The sequence below is a fragment of the Galeopterus variegatus genome, unplaced genomic scaffold, assembly GCF_000696425.1.
Source record: "Galeopterus variegatus unplaced genomic scaffold, G_variegatus-3.0.2 Scaffold3832, whole genome shotgun sequence".
Taxonomy (NCBI): domain Eukaryota; kingdom Metazoa; phylum Chordata; class Mammalia; order Dermoptera; family Cynocephalidae; genus Galeopterus; species Galeopterus variegatus.
In genome coordinates this window covers 193,088-211,154 of record NW_007729943.1, presented here as the reverse complement: position 1 = coordinate 211,154, position 18,067 = coordinate 193,088, and the positions used below count along the sequence as shown (strand labels likewise).

Sequence of the window (18,067 nt, the reverse complement as noted above, 5' to 3'; positions counted from 1 at the left end):
ACATCACGGAAAGAGCTTAGGATTTCAGGGTCTAATCCTAGTTTGGCCCAAACAGGTCATTTTGGAAAGGACACCTACATTTCTGTACCTCAGTCCCTCTCACCTGCACAATGAGAACTTGAATTGGACAAATTTCTATTCACCTTAAGTGTCTCTGAAGGCCCTGGTGGTAAGTGAGGAATTATGTTAGGTGATGACCAAACTCCAGAGTTCTTGTTTAACTATGTGGCTTTTCAGTCCTAAAAGCACCACCACATAGCTTTGGAAAAGAAAGCAAAAGATAATACACTCTACTCTTTTTTTTCTTTTTTTAAAGATGACCGGTAAGGGGATCTTAACCCTTGACTTGGTGTTGTCGACACCACACTCACCCAGTGAGCTAACCGGCCATCCCTATATGGGATCCGAACCCATGGCCTTGGTGTTATCAGCACCATACTCTCCTGAGTGAGCCACGGGCTGGCCGAATACACTCTACTCTCGCTTAAGTCTCCATCTGGAAGAGACGTCTCTCTGACTTTGGTATGCATCTTTCGTTTTTTGTCAGTATCTGTCTCATGACATTTTGCAAGTTTAACGATCATATTGATCTGCATTCCCTAACTTCATACAGTTTGATTGTGGGAAAACAGCATGTAAGTAGTTGGGTTGTGGGCAAAGTCACTGATTATCCACAAAATAGAAAACCCGGGCACCCCGAATTGGGAATTAATACAAGTACAGTTTGCAGAGGGCTGATTTATTGTCCTTTGCTAGAAGAAACTTTAATTTTGAGGCCAGTGACCCTGATCATTATTTAATAATGTTGATGAGTTTTTATCATCTGAGCTGACCATTAGTTTAGCATCTTAATTCTCTCATTTGTTTAATCATCTCCATCGAGCACATTTGTATTTTTGGTAGCAGCTATAATGTTCTCTTTACTAATTCACATCATTAAACAATTCCTTTTCAACTGCTTCTTTGTCCTTGCTGGTTTCCTCTCACTCCTAGTTTTATCATCCTGAACTCAGGAATCTCTATCTGATCTTAAATTGGCAACAGCTTTTCAATAGCCAAACTAGAAGAACGGAACAGAAGGCAGGATTCTTCAGCCACCTGGTCCACTTCTGAGCCTCCTCCGACCTCTGCCTGCCTTCTACCTACCTTCTAAAGAAGTAAATGCTAGTCATAGATTTTGTTTGCTGAAGAAATGTGTCTATGATATTGTAGTGGGTTGAATAATGTCCCCATCAAATTCATGTCCACTTCAAACCTCAGAATGTGATCTTATTTGGAAACAGTCTTTGCAGATGTAACTAAGGTAAGGATCAAGATAAGATTGTGCTATATTAGGGTGGGCCCTAATTCCAATGTGAGTGCCTTATGAGAGACAGAAAAAGACACACAACGACACAGAGAAGGCAATGTGAAGACAGAGATTGAGTGATGCTGCACAAGCCAAGGAATGCAGGAACCACCAAAAGCTGGAAAAAGCAAGGAAGTATCTTTTCCTAGAACTTTCAGAGGGAGCGTGGCCCTACCAGCACCTTGATTTCAGCCTTCTGGGCCCTGAACTGTGGGAGAGAACATATCTATTGTGTTAAGCCACCAAGTTTGTGGTCATTTGTTGTGGCATTCGTAGGAAACTAAAACAGGTGTGTTTTTACATTTTTCTTCCACTTTTATTTGGTCCTTGTTGTTATATAAGAACTATTTTTCCATGAAATATTATTCAGCCATAAAAAAGAAGGAAATCCTGCCATTTGCCATGACACAGATGAATCTGGAGGACATTATGCTAAGGGAAATAAGCCAGACTCAGAAAGACGAATACTGTATGATCTCACTTACATGTGTGGAAAGTTAAAAAGAAAGGCGAACTCATAGAGGCAGAGAGTGTATCAGTGGTTCCCACAGAGTGGGAGGTGGGGGAAATGGGGAGACATTACCAAAGGTTACAAACTTTGTTATAAAACAAATAAGTTCAAAAAAAAAACAAATAAGTTCTGGGGATCTAATGTGCAGCATAGTGACTATAGTTAATAATACTATATTGTTTACTTGAAATTTGCAAAGAGTAGATTTTAAGTTTCCTCAACACCCACACACAAATGGTAACTAATTGTAGTGATAGATGTGTTAATTAATTTGATGTGTTAATCATTTCACAATGCGTATGTGTATCAAACCATTGCATTGTACACCTTGAATACATACACATTTGATTTGTCAATTATACTGCAATAAAGCTGGAAAAAGCCCTCTTCTTTCCCTGAGTAAAGACTGGGGTTCTCTGGGTGTTGCAGAGTTTGAGGCAGCCTCAGAACAGAGGTGTGGGAGGGATCGTCACTGAAAGTTAAGGTGTTGGCACTCAGGAGGCCAACACTTGCCCCATGTACAGCGTGTGACACGGGAGGTTTTGTTCTGATGGGCTGCGGCTTGTCTGAAGAGATCACCCGAATCCTTTACTGTATCCCTGTCTTATCTTCCAGCTCGACCTAGACCCACCTTTGCTTCATCCCTCTCCTTCCACCCACAGCAAGGCCCCTGCAAAACACTACCTCGGGCTTTTATAAGAGAAGGTGATTAAAAGTTATCTGTGACTCACTTTTTCCAAACTGGAAATAACTTTAGTTTTTTTCCTGATCATGGAAGTAGTACATGCTCATTCTAAAACAACACCAACGGACACTACAGAAAGGAAATAAGAACTTAAAATTACCTAAAAATCCATCAGGCAGAGATAATTTTTTTCTATGTAATATACACATATGTATATCTATTATTTTCTAAAAATAATTTTTATGATGATTTACATGTATAAAATCATAATTTATATAACAATTTATATATAACATAAATTATATATAATTTATTAAAATAATTTGTTTTGGTAACAGATTGTTTTTTGTAACTGCTTTTTACAAATTACTATATTGAGTTCATTTTCCATATAAATACATATAGCTCCATATTGTCATCTTTATAGGCTGCAAAGTATCCCATAATCGGTATATACCTTGATTTAGTTAAACAATTTGCTACTGATAAATGTACAGGTTGTCAAATTTTTGCTATTTTTATAAACGACTGTAATAAATTCCTCTTATGTATATAAGAGGAATTTGGGCGCATGTCTGACTTTATATACTGTAAATCCCCCCAAGTTTCTGGGTCAAAAGATATAAAATTTGGGGGGAGGATTAGATATGTTCTTCCAATAGCTCTCCAGAAAGGACCACATATGGTGACTATCGGTATTTTTTAAAAACAGTTAAATTTTGAATTACAGTAAATATACCCTGATTTTCTGAGTAAAACTAATATAACCTTGCCATTACTGACATCTAGATTAGAAAGGATCTTTTCAAAAAAGCTTCATAAGGTAATTTGCATTTTCTTGGAGAGCATTTTTCTTGTTCTCTCCTCTCTCCCTTTCTATCCTATCTCATCTCTGTCTGAAAGTGCTTTGTAATCCCAGTGTCCCAGTATTATTTATTACTTTCTGACTTTTACAAGCATCAGTTAACCATGAACATTACTCTGCATGATGTATGTCTTTTTATCATCCTGTGGTAAGTGCATTTTCCCAATTCTATTGAACTGTATCTCTTCGAACCTTCAGGATTGGCAAGATGAGTTAGGAAGAAACAGGATCTGGATCTGTTCCCTACATAAGTGTCAATATTTGTTAAAACAAAGAGCTGGGTGTACCCTCAATGGAATGCCATCTGTCCTAGTCTTGAGGGCCTGCTGGAAAATCTTTTCAGAGCCAAGAAAGAGCTGGTTATTTGGCATAAGTGACACTGAAATTCAGCAAGGTGCTTTACAGACCAGAAACTGGCTTATGTAAAGAGATGCTTTGCTGTGTGGAAACTGGAAGTATAGAAATGTGTTTCATTTGTGAAACTATAAAATTAGGGCTTGTTTACTTTACCAAAGTATTTCCCATGGGACTCTTTTAATCAGCAGGATCACCCAGTTGATTTAAATGTTCAGATTATTAACAACGTACTATTGTTGTACAGCTTTTTGGGAAGTGAGCCGTTGACAAGGTGAAACATAATTCCCCTGTCATAGTTCCGTTATTTCAACCATGTTTTCTCTGAAGAAAGCATGCTCCCCATTTCTTCTATGACATATGCAAACTCAGTTCTATGCTAGTTTTAGGGTTTGTCTTGGGTTGAATGTCTCCTCAAGACTTAATCCCCACTGTAGCTGTTGAGGGTGAGAAATCCTATCACAGTAATTGAAAGGTGGGGCTTGAAGAGGTGATTGGATTGTAGGACCCTGCAGTAGTGAATGGATTAATAATGGTGGTCAGGGGTGTGGTTCTGAGGGCTTTAAAAGAGGAGCCCAGAAAGCCTGTCCCTCTCTCTGTTCCACCATTTTTGGCAATGTGAGATAGCTGGGTCACTGTCACCACCATGGCCTTCACCGAATGTGTTCCCTGGACTATGTACTTCCCAGCCTCAGAAACTGTAAGTAACGCATTTTGTTTTCTTTATAAATCACCCAGTTCTGTGTGTTTTGTTATAAGCAACAGAAATGGACTAATACAGCTGAAGCACAACACACAGAGCCCAGAGCATCAGAGCTGCATCCCCAGGGCTGTGCTGGTCCCTCATCTGCTTCAATAGCCATCATTTTTATTATTTATTTTATTTTTGTTATTTATTTATTTATTTTTGGTGGCTGGCTGGTACAGGCATCTGAGCCTATGACCTTGGTGTTATAAGGCTGCACTCGTACCAGCTGAGCTAACCGGCCAGCTGCCCTCCTTTTTATGAGACAAGCGTGTCCAACATGCTTCTGAGTATGGTCAGTTACCCAATCTGAGTACCAAAGGAAGGTCTTAACTACCTGAATTCCTTTGCAGAAAACTCAGATTCCTCTGACCAGCAAGCCGAAGAGTAATTCAAGAGGTCATCTTGGATAGGAGTAAAATTCTTCAAAACATTTTCGACAGCTTTTAGGGCCCTACACTCCTACAGTGCATTGCTCAGTGGGATGTTTGTTACTCAGAATTTGTGATCCATCTGTGTATCATCCAGCTCTTCCCTGAAAACAAATCGATTTGGGAACCTCAAACCATCTGTGGATTCTGACTCCACAACATTCTCGTGACTCCAAACCACTCCATCCAGCTATGGCATTCTGTCCAAGTTTATTTCTAACAGACACTACCACACTTCGCTTGGATCTTTGGCTAATCTCGGTCCTCCAAGGAAAAGAACAGTCACCCAGCCTCCGTCAGGGCTCAGGGCCAGCGCCTCCAGTTATCCCTCCCTCAGACTGGGTGGGGGGTGGAGGGGGGATTAATGACCAAAACGTTAGGGAAAAGCTGCATACGATGGGCTCCTCCTGCTCTGCAGTCTCCAATGCCCACTCACGTGTCAAGGCCCCTCCCTGAAAGTTATATGGTAAGGAAGCCTATGTAGCTTTGTTTAACTGTATGTCCCAAGTTTATTTGACTACTAACTTTTTTTATTCTTTATAATATTTCTTACTATCCACTGGAACTTGCTTTGGAGAAAGCTATTTTAGTGTCTAGGTCACTTAAAATCATACCACTTATATGGATGTGTTTCTTAGCTGCCTAGAACCAGCCTGACAGTCTTCTGGAGTCTGTGTTCCTTAGTGGCCATAAACTGACCACATTCTTGGAAAAGCCCTGAACAGCAGAATTGGCAATATTTCCGCAAACCTTCACCTGAAGACTCTGAATTGAGATTATTTCCCTGAGAATGAATACTTGGCCAAAGAAGAAAATATCACCTTCACTTATCATCGTGTGTGCCCAAGGAAGCCAGTGCTAGATACTAGTATCGTCACTCTCTCTTCATTGCCTTACTCCACATAGTTGCCACACCATGTCGAGGGCCATCCCCTTCATGTTTCCCTGGGTTACACTGCTGTGGGCTATGTCTCAGCATCCGCACAGTCAGAGGGGGCAGATGATGGAAATACAACGTCACAGCGGAGGGAGGGATGAAGGGATTCCTTGATTGACTTTCTAAGGTCAGGGACTGGATGGTGCTCCTTCACGTGGCCTTTAGGACAAGGAGTCCACTTTACATTCCCCTTGCCAGCTTGCTTTTAAAGAGCTATGACCAGTGAGTCAGCTGTGCACAGTGCTGCCTGTGTGACCTGCACCTGAGTGGTCAGGGGCAGACAATGGTCCCATGCTCCTAGGATATTTAAGTTCATTGTAATTTAGGTGGGCTTGGAATGGAAGTGGGGGCTCGTGGGAGGAAGCTGGGGAAAGGGTGAGCAGTGAGCAGTCCAGGGTGAGGAAAAGTGGAGACCTTGGGCCATACCACTGAGAGGCTCCAGTACTGTGACTGGTATGTTGTATCTGGGGCTTGCACGTAGAGGTGGTATTCAAAGTCAGCCCAGGTACAGCATGGTGGTCCCAGGTGGGAATGCTGCTTTGAATAGGATCCCAGCCAGTAGCTGGGGATACAGAGTTGGTGTCAAGCCCCAGGGGAAGGGGCCTGATTAAAGCTGGCAGGGTGCTGGGATCCAGCCATCAACTGCCTTGGCCCTGATGAGCTCAAAAATTAGGCAGAGCTGAGCATGCTTAGGGGAGGCCTCACTGGCTAAAATGGTAGGGCCTAAAAATTAACTTACACAACCTGACAACCAGCATTATAGAACAGGCTGGTTTGAGAGTCAGGATAGTGGAGTGATCAAGACCATAGATGCTGATGCCAGACTTCCAGGTTCAAATCCTAGCTCTGCTGCTCACTAGCTGTGTGACCTTAGGCAAGCTGTTCCACCTCCCTGTGTCCCAGTCTTCCCATCTGTAAAATGGGGATAAAAACAATACCTCCCTTCTAGGGTTGCTGTGAGGATGAAAGGAGTTAAGATATGTGTGTGTAAAAGCACTCACAGCAGCTCCCGGCACAAGGTACAGTGCTGAGTGTTACCTGCTGTCATTAAGTTGTGGGCTCAGAGGTGACTTCAGTGTGGCAGGCTCTGAGGAAAGGGCCAGAACTTCAATAAGGCTTCTGAGAGCTGACTGTGAGCTGGATCAGCAAGGGGAAGGAGGGAGGTTGCTCCAGGGCCAGTGGATGGCAGCAAAGGGAAGGGACATATCTTGCCTGGAGACAGAGAGGGAGGGCTGGGACCTGTTCTCACCCAGCCACCACTGTTTTGGAACAAGAAGGGTTGTAGCCCCACCTTCCAGGCTAACAGGCCCATTCATGGTTTGCTGTGATATCCAGGTAAAAAGGAGGTGATGGCCAGGCTCATGTCTAGGTCACCTGATTCCCCCCACCCCCCGTGGCTCCCATGTGTCTCTCTTCCTGTTCTCTTGAGACCAGTCACAAAAGTTTCAATGAAACTTAGTATCAGGTCATAATTTTCTTTTCCTGATCACTCAGCTTGTGTTTTCTTTTTCTTTTCTGCCAGAATAAAGGGAAGACTTCCCAAGGATCATCAGACACATTTTTCCTTTCTCTTGATAATAGTTTGGTGAAAGTGGGGTGGATAGAGTGCCCCCAAACTTCCAGGTGTTGTGGGGGCCAAGGGCCTGTGTGCCAACAGGTTGCTGGGCCCATCTACACCCAGGGGCTTTGTGCAGTCACTGCCTTGCTTTCCAGGGGAGGAGAAAACCCTTCTAACCAGCCCAGGGCCTCCAGCTTGGCTCCTGCCCCCATGCCCCGGTGCTTTGGGGTTCTAGCTTTTCTCATTATAGGATTGGTTAATACCAGGCCAAGGGACTGCTTTTAATACCCTCCTTGCCTCCCCCATGCCCCCCTTATCTCATCCACTTCCATTTTTGTTTTGGAAGAATCCTGTTCTTTCCATTTTGAACTCAAGAAATACTTCTGTTTTTTTGCTTAAAAAAAATTTTTTTTAAGAATGTCAGTGCAACCACCTTCCTCTTTAATTCTGCCAGTGCCACGCTGCCTTCTGCTCGGAATAGCCTGTTTCCCTCCTTCCTCTTATTTCTCACCTCTACTGTATCCTCTCTGGGTCATTGCTCAGCCCTGCACGCTGTACAAAAGCCTCTTGAGTACCGGCCATCTAGTTCTTCCTGTCTCTCACCTCTGATTATATCCCTTTGTCTTCTCCCAGAGCCATCTCCAGACAAGCTTGGCCCTGCATAGCGTGGATCCCAGCCCTCGGTTCAGACATGTCTGTTGTGAGGACACAGAGCAGCTTGGTGGGTTGAAGGCAAGCCTCACGGGTGCCTGGTAATCCTTGCTGGTTTCTAGCAGACTGCTCTGGCATTTTCTAATTAGCAGCCTCTGTCCCTGGGTCGGTCTGAGAAACACCCCCAATTCTCAATCACTACTGACTTTAAAAAGCAGGTACACACTTGCTACTGCCCTCTTAGAAAGCATGGGATGCTGAAGTTCTCCCTCTGTGTTGCTCAGTTCTTTGAGAACCTGTGTCATCTGCTTTTTTCCCTACTCAGTCTCTAGAGGACGGATGTGCTGCTGCTTGTGTGGGGCACTCTGCATGAGGGGAGCTGCCCCTGAGGCCAAATGTGAGGGAACTTCACCAAGGCCGTGGATATTTTCTCCTTAACTTTGTGACATCCCCTCATATAGGACCGGCCTCTCTCTCACGGCAGACTCCAGCCCAAGTCTTGGGGCCAAGTCTAGGTGTTGCTCCAAATGGTGTGCTCTGAGAGGAGAAGCGAGTTCACCGCAGAAAGAGGTCACCTCCTAAGAATGAAAGGACAAGTTCAAACATCCTGTCAGCATTTGATGAGGCAACTAGGCCATGCTGAGTAGCCAACCACTCCCAGCTTGAGAACACCGATGGCTAATGAAAGAAGGAAGCACACCTGAGCCAGTTTGCTCATGAGCTGAGATATTCATATATGGGGACAGTGCAGTTACCCAATTCCTGCACCTGTTCTGACTCAGCACACACTAATGTGTTGAACCAAAATTTACCAGGATGCCAGTGCCAGCAGCAGACGCAGGAAGTTTCACAGGGATACGATCCAAATGTTGCCAGGGCAAGGAAAAGAGAGCCCATGGGGTCCTGCCATCAGTAATGGAGGACTTTCTTTTCTTTTCTTTTTTTTAAAGATGACCGGTAAGGGGATCTTAACCCTTGACTTGGTGTTATCAGCACCACGCTCTCCCAAGTGAGCCACGGGCCGGCCCAAGTAATGGAGGACTTTCTGAATGAAGTCTTTCTTCTAACAGTAGGGAGACTTGGACTGATGTCTGGCTTCCTTGCAAAATAAATTAGCATGGACCTGACATTTAAAATTTGTCAATTGCAGATTTTTAAAGTGTAATGGTAGCGTTTTGTTTTCATAATTTCTGCTAAGAAACTTTGAGCCACTCGCAAGACTATATACAATTTTCACTGATTTAATTGCTGCTTAGAAAAGAAGTTGCCAGATTTAGATGCCCAGGAAAAAGATGCAAGCATCATGTATCACATTACTCATGGTGTACAAGGTAGAGTCAGTATTGATCAAAACCTTTCAGCAGCCTTTAGTCTACATCCAGTGGTTTTTAAGATGACATGTAATTAGCTGACTTATTTTGTGGTTCCCTTCTTCATGACTGTGCGTTGGACAGTATCAAAAGAGATCTGCCTGCAGGTGTTTATATAAATATTTAAATTCAGTATCTTATGGGCTTTAATAAAAGATAATTTAAGGACTTTTGTTTGCAGAATGTGGGAGTGCTTTCAAGTGCTGTGGGAGAAAATCTTGAAAAGATGGTAGACCTATTTATAGGAGAGGTAACAAACTGTGAACTGTCGAATATAGGAAAAAATGCACACATCTGCTTTAAGCAGTTTTTTATTAGTGGAATGCATGGCTTACTTTATAAATAGTACAACCTAAGTCCTAGCATTTTTAATATTCCAGGGACTGCAACTCATGTGAAAAGAGCTAATTTGGTTCATGGTAAGATCAAAGTGCGTTACAGAACAATTAGAAAGCCCAACTCAAGATAAATGTTGACTGAGTGGTTGTAAGACAGAGAGCTGTTACTTGGGGTGGGGTGTCTACCATTTGGATGCATTTTAATCTGCATTACAGAGCAGGTGAGGACCTCGGCTGTCATCTCCTCTAGCTTCCCCATCCTCCAGTCCTGGAATAGATCTTTGCCAATCTAGATGGTTGAGGATGTTCAGGACCTCACAGGCTGCCTAGGTCGTGGGTGCCTGCCCAGCTCTAAGTTTATAAAGTCCTCCTGTGACCTCTAATCATTGAGAATGTTCTCTAGAACTTCCCAGAGTGAAGCCCCCTTCTGTAAGACAGGTTTTCTAATATTTGGAATTAGGTCTTCTATGTCACCTAACTAACCCCTTTCCTTTCCTAGGCTTATTCTGTGGATCTGGATCCTTCTGAGGTTGCTCATTTAATCAAAGAAGATGAATTCTCTCTTCCCATTGACAGAGAACAGTGCTTCAGCCAAGCAAATAGCAGTGATTATGCTTCTCAACTAGACTCCCCCAAAAGCCCATGTGCACTTTTTCAGACCAGCATCACATCTCATTCAGCCATTCCTCCCTGGAAGAGTTTCTAGAACTTTCACCATCCTGCAAGACAGTTCTCTGGGTGGTGATGGGATGACCCAGTTCTCCTCCTTTCTCTCTTGTAGTTGTCAAGAGTAACTGTAGAATGTGCTGGGAATGCAACATCCTGAAATAGGAAGGGACTGATTGGAACAGCCTGGCTCTGTTTTAGTTCCCCCTAGAAACAGGATGTCCTTCAGTGCTTTGCCCCAGTTATTCAGGTTCCCTGGGGTATAAAACCCAGAGCAGGCTGCTTTTTGGGTTCCCTCAGCTGTGGTGCAAGTGAGGCACACACAGACAAGACTGAAACCACCTGGGCAACTTTCCTGAGCCTTGCGGGACTGGCTTGCAATAAATGCTAGGCTCTTCTTGTCCCTTACTGCCTACCTGTGAGTAATGAATTCGCCTTATGTAACTTGTTGTGTATGGATGTTCTGTCTTACTGGACACAGACAAGTTGATAACCAATGCACAGTGAACCTGCTTCACACGTCCAGGAGGTCCATTACTAGATGAACATCAATTAGTCAGTGGTCTTAAAATGGATGCCTAGCAAAGGGATAAAATTCAGCAGCTATAGTCTGGCCAGAGCCGCCCTTTCTGCGCAGTATACATCCAGATGGTTGGGCAAGTTGAAAGATTCACCTACCTCCTTTTGGCCGTAATTTAACATTTCCTGAACATCTTTTACAAATTATTATTTTTATGATGTAAGTTAAGCAATATAGTACAAACACTTCAGAAAACAATTTGGCACAGTAAAGTTGACCTAGCAATTCCATATTTAGGTATACACTCTACAGAATTGCTTGCACATATGTATCAGGAGACATGCAAAACAGTGTTCACAGCAGCATTGTCTGCAATAGCAAAAAACAAACTAATGAACACACAAATCTGAAAATATCCCAAATGTGCATTGATAGGAGAATGAGTAAATATATTATGTGTTCATTATTTTCTGTTTTTTTATTGTAGTAAAATATACATAATATAAAATTTACCATTTAACCATTTTTAATGTGCAGTTTGGTGGCATTAAGTACATTCACACTGTTGGGCAACTGTCACCACCATCCATCTCCTAAACGTATGTCATATTTCACACCTAAAACTCTGTACCCATTAAACAATAACCCCCAGCCTTCCCTTCCCTCACACAACCACTGTTCTACTTTTTATTTCTGTGAATTTGCCTTTTCTCGATACCTCGTATAAGTGGAATTATATAATATTCATCCTTTTGTGACTGGCTTATTTTACTTGGTATAATGTCTTCAGGTTCACCCATTCAACTTTCAAAGTCTGAATGATACTCCATTACACACACACATACACATACCCAGTATGTTTTGTTTATCCATTCATCCATTGATGGACCATTGGGTTGCTTCCACCATTTGGTTAGTGAGACTAATGTTGCTATGATGTAAATGTACAAATATTGGTTCAAGTCCCTGCTTTGACTTCTTTAGGGTATACACCCAGAAGTAGAATTGTGTGGTAATTATGTGTTTAATTTTTTGAGGCATCATCATACTGTTTTCCACAGCAGCTGCATCTCTTCATTCATTTTTTACTGCATATAATATTCTACAGTGTAACTGTAACATAATTTACAAGATATTGCAAAACTTTTTCTAAAATGGTTTGCTAATATATATATATATACCCACCAACAGTGTATTAAGAGTTCCTAGTGATCAATGTCTTTGCCAGTACTGGGTATTATCAGATTTCTCAATTTTTGCCAATACTAAATTGGCTTTAAAGGGATTATTTTATCATAGTCTTAATTTTTATTTCCCTGATTGCCATTGTGATTATTCATCATTTTATAAGTTTGGAAGTTTTGTTTTTCCCATGGGAGTCTTCAATCCACTCAGAGTCAGTTTTTATGTAGGGTGTATGGTAGGAGATCTAATTTCACTCCTTTCTACATGGATCACTGAGTGTTGGCTCCATTCTTTCCCAGCGCCCCTGTCTCCTAGGTCAAGTTACCACATTTGGTGGGTCTAGCTCTGAGCTCTTTGTTCCCTTGGTTACTTTTTCCACGTAGATTAATGGCATCTCTTTTCTTTACCATGAGGTGACAATGATGTCTTGAGAGGCACTGATGCTGGGTTCATTGAGCACTTATTAGCCAGCACTATGATTGCACCTGTGTATGGACTGTGTGGTTAGAATGGGCCTGCTGGTTTAATACAGTATGGCCCATGCACTCATGGAGCTCACCAGCACATACTTAAGCCTGACGGTGCAATGTGATAGTGTGGTAACAGAGAAATATTTGAAGTGCTGTGAGTAAAAATGGGGAAAGCAACAACTGATTCTAGTATGAGGCGTCCAAGTAGCAGTCAGGGAGTTTGACCATTTCAGACAGGGGTATATAATATCATGGTTGAGAGCTAAATTCTAGAGGTTGACAAAGTCATTTAAATCCCAGCACCCCCACTTATTAGCTGTGTGACCCTGACAAATTCCTGAGACGTTGATGAGCTTTTTTTATTCTTTTAGTTTTACAATAATGACATTTTAATTCCATATATGCATAGAATACATATTTTTTTTCCTTTTTGTCTTTTTTCGTGTCCCGCAACGGATCGCAACCCTCAGTGTCGCACCCATACCAGACCGGGACCGGCAACGGGATCGCAACCCTCGGTGTTGCTCCCACACCTCGCTCAGCCAGTGAGCAGGAACCGGTCTGTATGTGGGATCCGAACCCTTGGGCGGGAGCGCCACCGCGCTCCCAAGCGGCGCACTGTAGCAGTGCACCACCGGGCCGGTCCTAGAATACATATTTTTTAATAGAGTAGGTTTTGAGAGTATCTTTGGAACGCTAGGCTGCTTTCAAATGGACAGTCCTCTGTGGACCAGAACTGGCTGCCAATGGACTTCCTGCCAGAGGCTCCACATCCTTGGGGCTGCTTTGTGGGACAGTCTCACAGCCGGACTTCTCTAACTGACCACGCCATGCTAGCCAGCACCCAATCATCTCACGGTGTTTTGCCAACAAGAGAAAAATGATAAATAAGAAGAAAAATTCTTGATAACACACTTACAGACACAAGCTCAGTAATTACGACCTGACAGAGGCCTGGATAGTGGTGCTTTGATTGGGCGGAGGTGACTGACAAATTATGTCTCCTTATAAGCATATATAAAACCAGAGTTACCGAAAGTCGAAGGACAGCTTCCTGGGAGTCATGAACTCTTTTGCGATCTCATCGGTGACCTCCTTCGCCAGGCCTGGAGCTGCAGAACCTCTGTGAGTGCCTTCCGGAGCTTACTGGTGGGCACGGCTCCGCTGGTCTGGTCCTTCCTGATCTGCTCGAGCTTGTCGTTGTCCCCAAGGAAGGTCAGGTACATAAAAGACACATCCACGTCTCAGTGGCCCCCATGCTGCCTGTGCTTTTTAAAGGTGTCTCTCCCCCTGGAAAATGCCTTCTTGTTGACCTTGGTCTTGGTCTACTTGGCCATGTTGGTGAGGAAGATGGAGGAGTTGGGGTCGCTGGCACTCAGTTTGGTCTGGGGGCCCTGCAGGGTGGGGAAGAAGGTCAAGTGCAGTAGGGCTGGCTTAGGATAGCTGATCCTGGGGGTGACGTCCCTTGTCATCCTAAAGTAAGGATCCTGGTTGGTGGCCCATGGGATAAGGCACTGGATGTCTGTCCTATCCCAGAAGAACTGTGGGAATGAGTTGCTGAAGGAGGGATGGCAGGAAAAGTGATCTTTCCAATTCTGTTACTGTCGGTGAAGCATCAAATGCCTTCCACTTGGTTGAAGGTAACATGCTTCTGAATCTTTGACCACATCCTTGTAGAAGCCTGGGCTCATCCCCGTGCAGTCAAGGCCTGAGAAGGTGAAAGTCTTGATGTCAAAGCCACAGGCGATGATGTCCTTGGGGTTCTTCATGGCGCAGCTGTAGACCTGGTCTACCGTCAGGTCCTTCCATAGGTACTTCTCTTCTCATCATCTGTCATCTGGACGACCAAGGAAATGTTAAACACATCCTGCAGCCACTTTGTGAATATAAAAGGGGTGAGGTGACCTACATGCATTGCTTCAGAAGAGGGGCCCCTGCCCATGTACAGATAAAATGGCTTCTTATTTTCATGGGCATTGAGAACTTGATCCATACATCGTGTGAGAAGATGCCTCTGTGCAGGAATTGGTGTGGTCTAGGCCGGTGGCGCTCTCTATTCGGTCTATAAGCTCTTTGTCAATTTTTCTGCTTCTGAACTGAACAATGAGCTTGTCATAGTCAATGCCTCTTGCACTACTAGTCTGTACTATCCACAGGTCCACAAAATCCACTTCTGTAGCATTTGGGCCACTATGACTCCCAGGTACTGAGTTCTCTGGAGGGCAGTTAGCTTTGTAATCCTCCCCCATGGCAGCTTTGTGGCTCATTTTTCATGATAGCAACATCTTTACTGCAGAATCAATTTCGTCCTTGTTGTCTCTCCAGCTTTGAGGGACCTCATGAGCTCCCCATGAGCAGCTATGCCGTTGGAGAGCTCCAGCAAAGAGGTGTAGGTCTCGTCTGCCATCTTCCAGGACTTAGGTTCACATCTGGCTAGCGTGTCAGAGGATTTGTACAGGGGTCGACACAAGACAGGTTGTAAAAGACACTGCAGAGGTGGCCACTGGTCATGCTGGACAGCTGAGCAGCTGAGACTGCCCTGCCCAGCCAAAAGCTGTCTTTCATAGTCTTCCCCTTTCAGTTTTCTTCTTAGAAAAGGATCTTAGAGAAGAGCTCTTTCCTATCTACCCCTCCCTGTAGCCGCAGGCACTTAGGGGTTTCTTAGAAATCACAGATTCTCAGAAATATTTTAGCCTCTTACAACCCCCTTGATGAGACTGTCCAGTCAGGGTTGGGTTGGGAGGGGGCAGGTGGACACCTGGGAAATCCTCTTGAGCACCCAGCCATCGACTGGTCATTGCACCAGCCACTCCTGACCCCAGGTTGGCCTCCATATAACCTCCCACCCTCTTCCCATTCCCCACCCTCAGCAGCAGTGTGAGTAACTGACATGTAGTTACTGACTTACATGTAGCTGTGGGGGGTGGAAAAGGCAGACTGTAAGTTCTCTGTGGCTGTGGTTCACTGAGGCGGTGCAGTGTGGTGGAAGAATCATGAGTTCTAGGGTCAGAGAGACCTGGGTTTCAATCCCAGCTTGGGCATGTTTTTGCTTGGAGACCTTGGGCAAGTCACATTACTTCTCTGCTCCTCCCTTGGTGTCCTCATCCAGCCCTACAGTGCCCACCAGCATAGCCATGGGTCACCTCTTGGCCGTCCATGGAAAACCCCTCGATGAGCTTTGATGTCCTCAGCTATACAGCAGGGGCATAATACACATCTCAGAGGTCGTTGGGAAGATGAAAATAGATCACGTATCAGGAGCACTTATCCCAGTGCCTGACACATTGTAAGTAGTCAATAAATGTGAATCTGTGAAATCATTCGTTTAATAATATTGAGTCCCTACTATGTGCCAGACATGGTAATAGGCTGTAAACACAAGTGTGAGCAAAGCAAATGGTCTCTGCCTCATGTTGCTTTCAGACAAGTGGAATAGGCAGGTTCCCATATAATAATCACACAATTATATCATTACAGACTTTGATGAGTACTGTGCAGGGAAATTATAGCAAGCTAAGACACAATAGAATAGGGAAACCTGACTTATGATTATTCTTGTTATTATCAGTACTTCTGAGCTGGGACTTGAAGGATAAATAGGACTTGATGAGGGTGGGGAGTGGGAGGCAGGGAAGGTCATTCCAGGTATCCTGGACTTCAAAGGGAAATGCACAAAGCTGTGAAAGCTCTTCCCAAAGTCAGGAGCAAGGGCCTGGACAATCCTCACTGCCCAAAGGCTCTGGAGGGTTTCTCTCACCCATTTTTCTCAGGGAACAGGCTGGAGAAAGAGGTCGAGAGGCCTTCTGTTGCTTCCAAAACACATCTTGGGACTTAATGAACCTTGATCTTTGGTCAGTGTGAAGAATTCTCGATGCCACTGGCCAGTTCCTTGGCAATAAACTGAAAACGAAGGGAGAAAATGGCTCAGATGAGCTGGATTGCAGTGAAGTCCTTTTGATGTTAGTGTTGGTTAAAAAAGGATTTAGTGCTGACTTCAAGCTCGAAGATAAAAAGAAGTGCTCAGAGAAGAGGAACTTGTGATTAAAGGTTTTCCCAAGACATACGTGAAATATTTCGACAAGCTGATAGTGAATACTATTTTTCATTTAGAGTGCATGTGGCAAAGAGTTACATTCTCAAGAAGGGAAAAATAGATGATTATGAGGGTTTTTTCTGGAACAAGTACAATTCAATAGTTCTCAAATTTTAGTGAATATCAGACATGCGCCTAGGAGCCTGCTAAAAAGTTTAGAGTCCTTGGCCATCTGCTGGACTCAGTTGGTGTGCTGTGGATCCAGGGCTCCACATTTTTAACAAGCTTCCCTGGGAATTCTGGTGCCAGCCGGCACACTTTGAAAAACCTTGTAGACTTAGACTCTTTAACTCTTTTCCTGTTTGTGGTCTTTGTTTTCAAAATCTTCTTTTAGAAGGGTCCCAAGAATGGGCTCTTGTTTTCCTTTTGCCTGCCTCAGTGTCAGCTGGGAGTCCCAAGCACATTTGCCTGGGCAGGTACCAGGGCAGGTAGCACAAAGAAGGTGAAACAGGGAGGGCAGGACAACAGGGATTAAGCTGCACGGGCAGCCAGACTTCCCCAGTCTAGGCACTGTGCTTTTCTGCAAACTGTGCTGGCCAAGAACACACATCTGAAAGCTTTGTGCAGCTCACTGCTGCCCGTTGGCCACCCAAGTACTGCTTTGTATGAGTGCTGGAGTTCATGGTACAGGCTCTGGGCTCAGCTGACTTCAGTTGGAGTCCTTGCTCTGCCTCCTACTAGCACATATGTAACCTTGGACAATATTGAACCCCTTTCAGTCCTTCCTTTCTGGTTTGTAAAACTGGATTTGCCTCCTTGGGCTTTTGCGAGGCTGGAGCAGGGCATTGGACGAGTGTGTGTGGCACAGGGGCTGGCACATTGTCAGCGGGTACCACGCGGCATATTCCCACGCATTGTCAAAGGAAGCAGACAGTGCCAGGCAGATACCTTCTCATTGTCCTGCACACAGTCCCTCTCGCTCTGACCATGGTGCTTTCACTGTTACTTCTCCCCAATATAATTCCACTGTCCCCACGGCCATACATTTAACTAAATGACTTTCAGAGTTCAACTAAATCCCACTTCTACAAAACCTCTCACTGTAGCAGTAACTTCAGCTCCCTGTGATGTTTCTTTCTCTGGATGACTGTTATGATTTTAATCCACACCCGCACCATTTGGGTTCTGATACATTCTGCGTTATGCTGATGTTTAATCATCACGTGGGTGTGTTTTGTCATCTCACCTGAAATAAAACACTTGGAGGTCAGGGAAAATATTTTGCTTCCAATAATTGCAGGAAAAACCCAGAGGGAGATAGAAATTTGCTTTAATCAAATTGGAGTAATTTTTCTTGCTTAATGAAGAGCCAATGCTCTGAATTTCCATATAATCCTCAT

The 18,067-nt window shown here is 44.0% G+C and overlaps 1 pseudogene; it reads right to left on the bottom strand.

Annotated features, from left to right (window-relative positions):
- Positions 1-13,663: 13,663 nt before the first annotated feature.
- LOC103601687 lies at positions 13,664-15,041 on the bottom strand (annotated as a pseudogene).
- Positions 15,042-18,067: the final 3,026 nt, after the last annotated feature.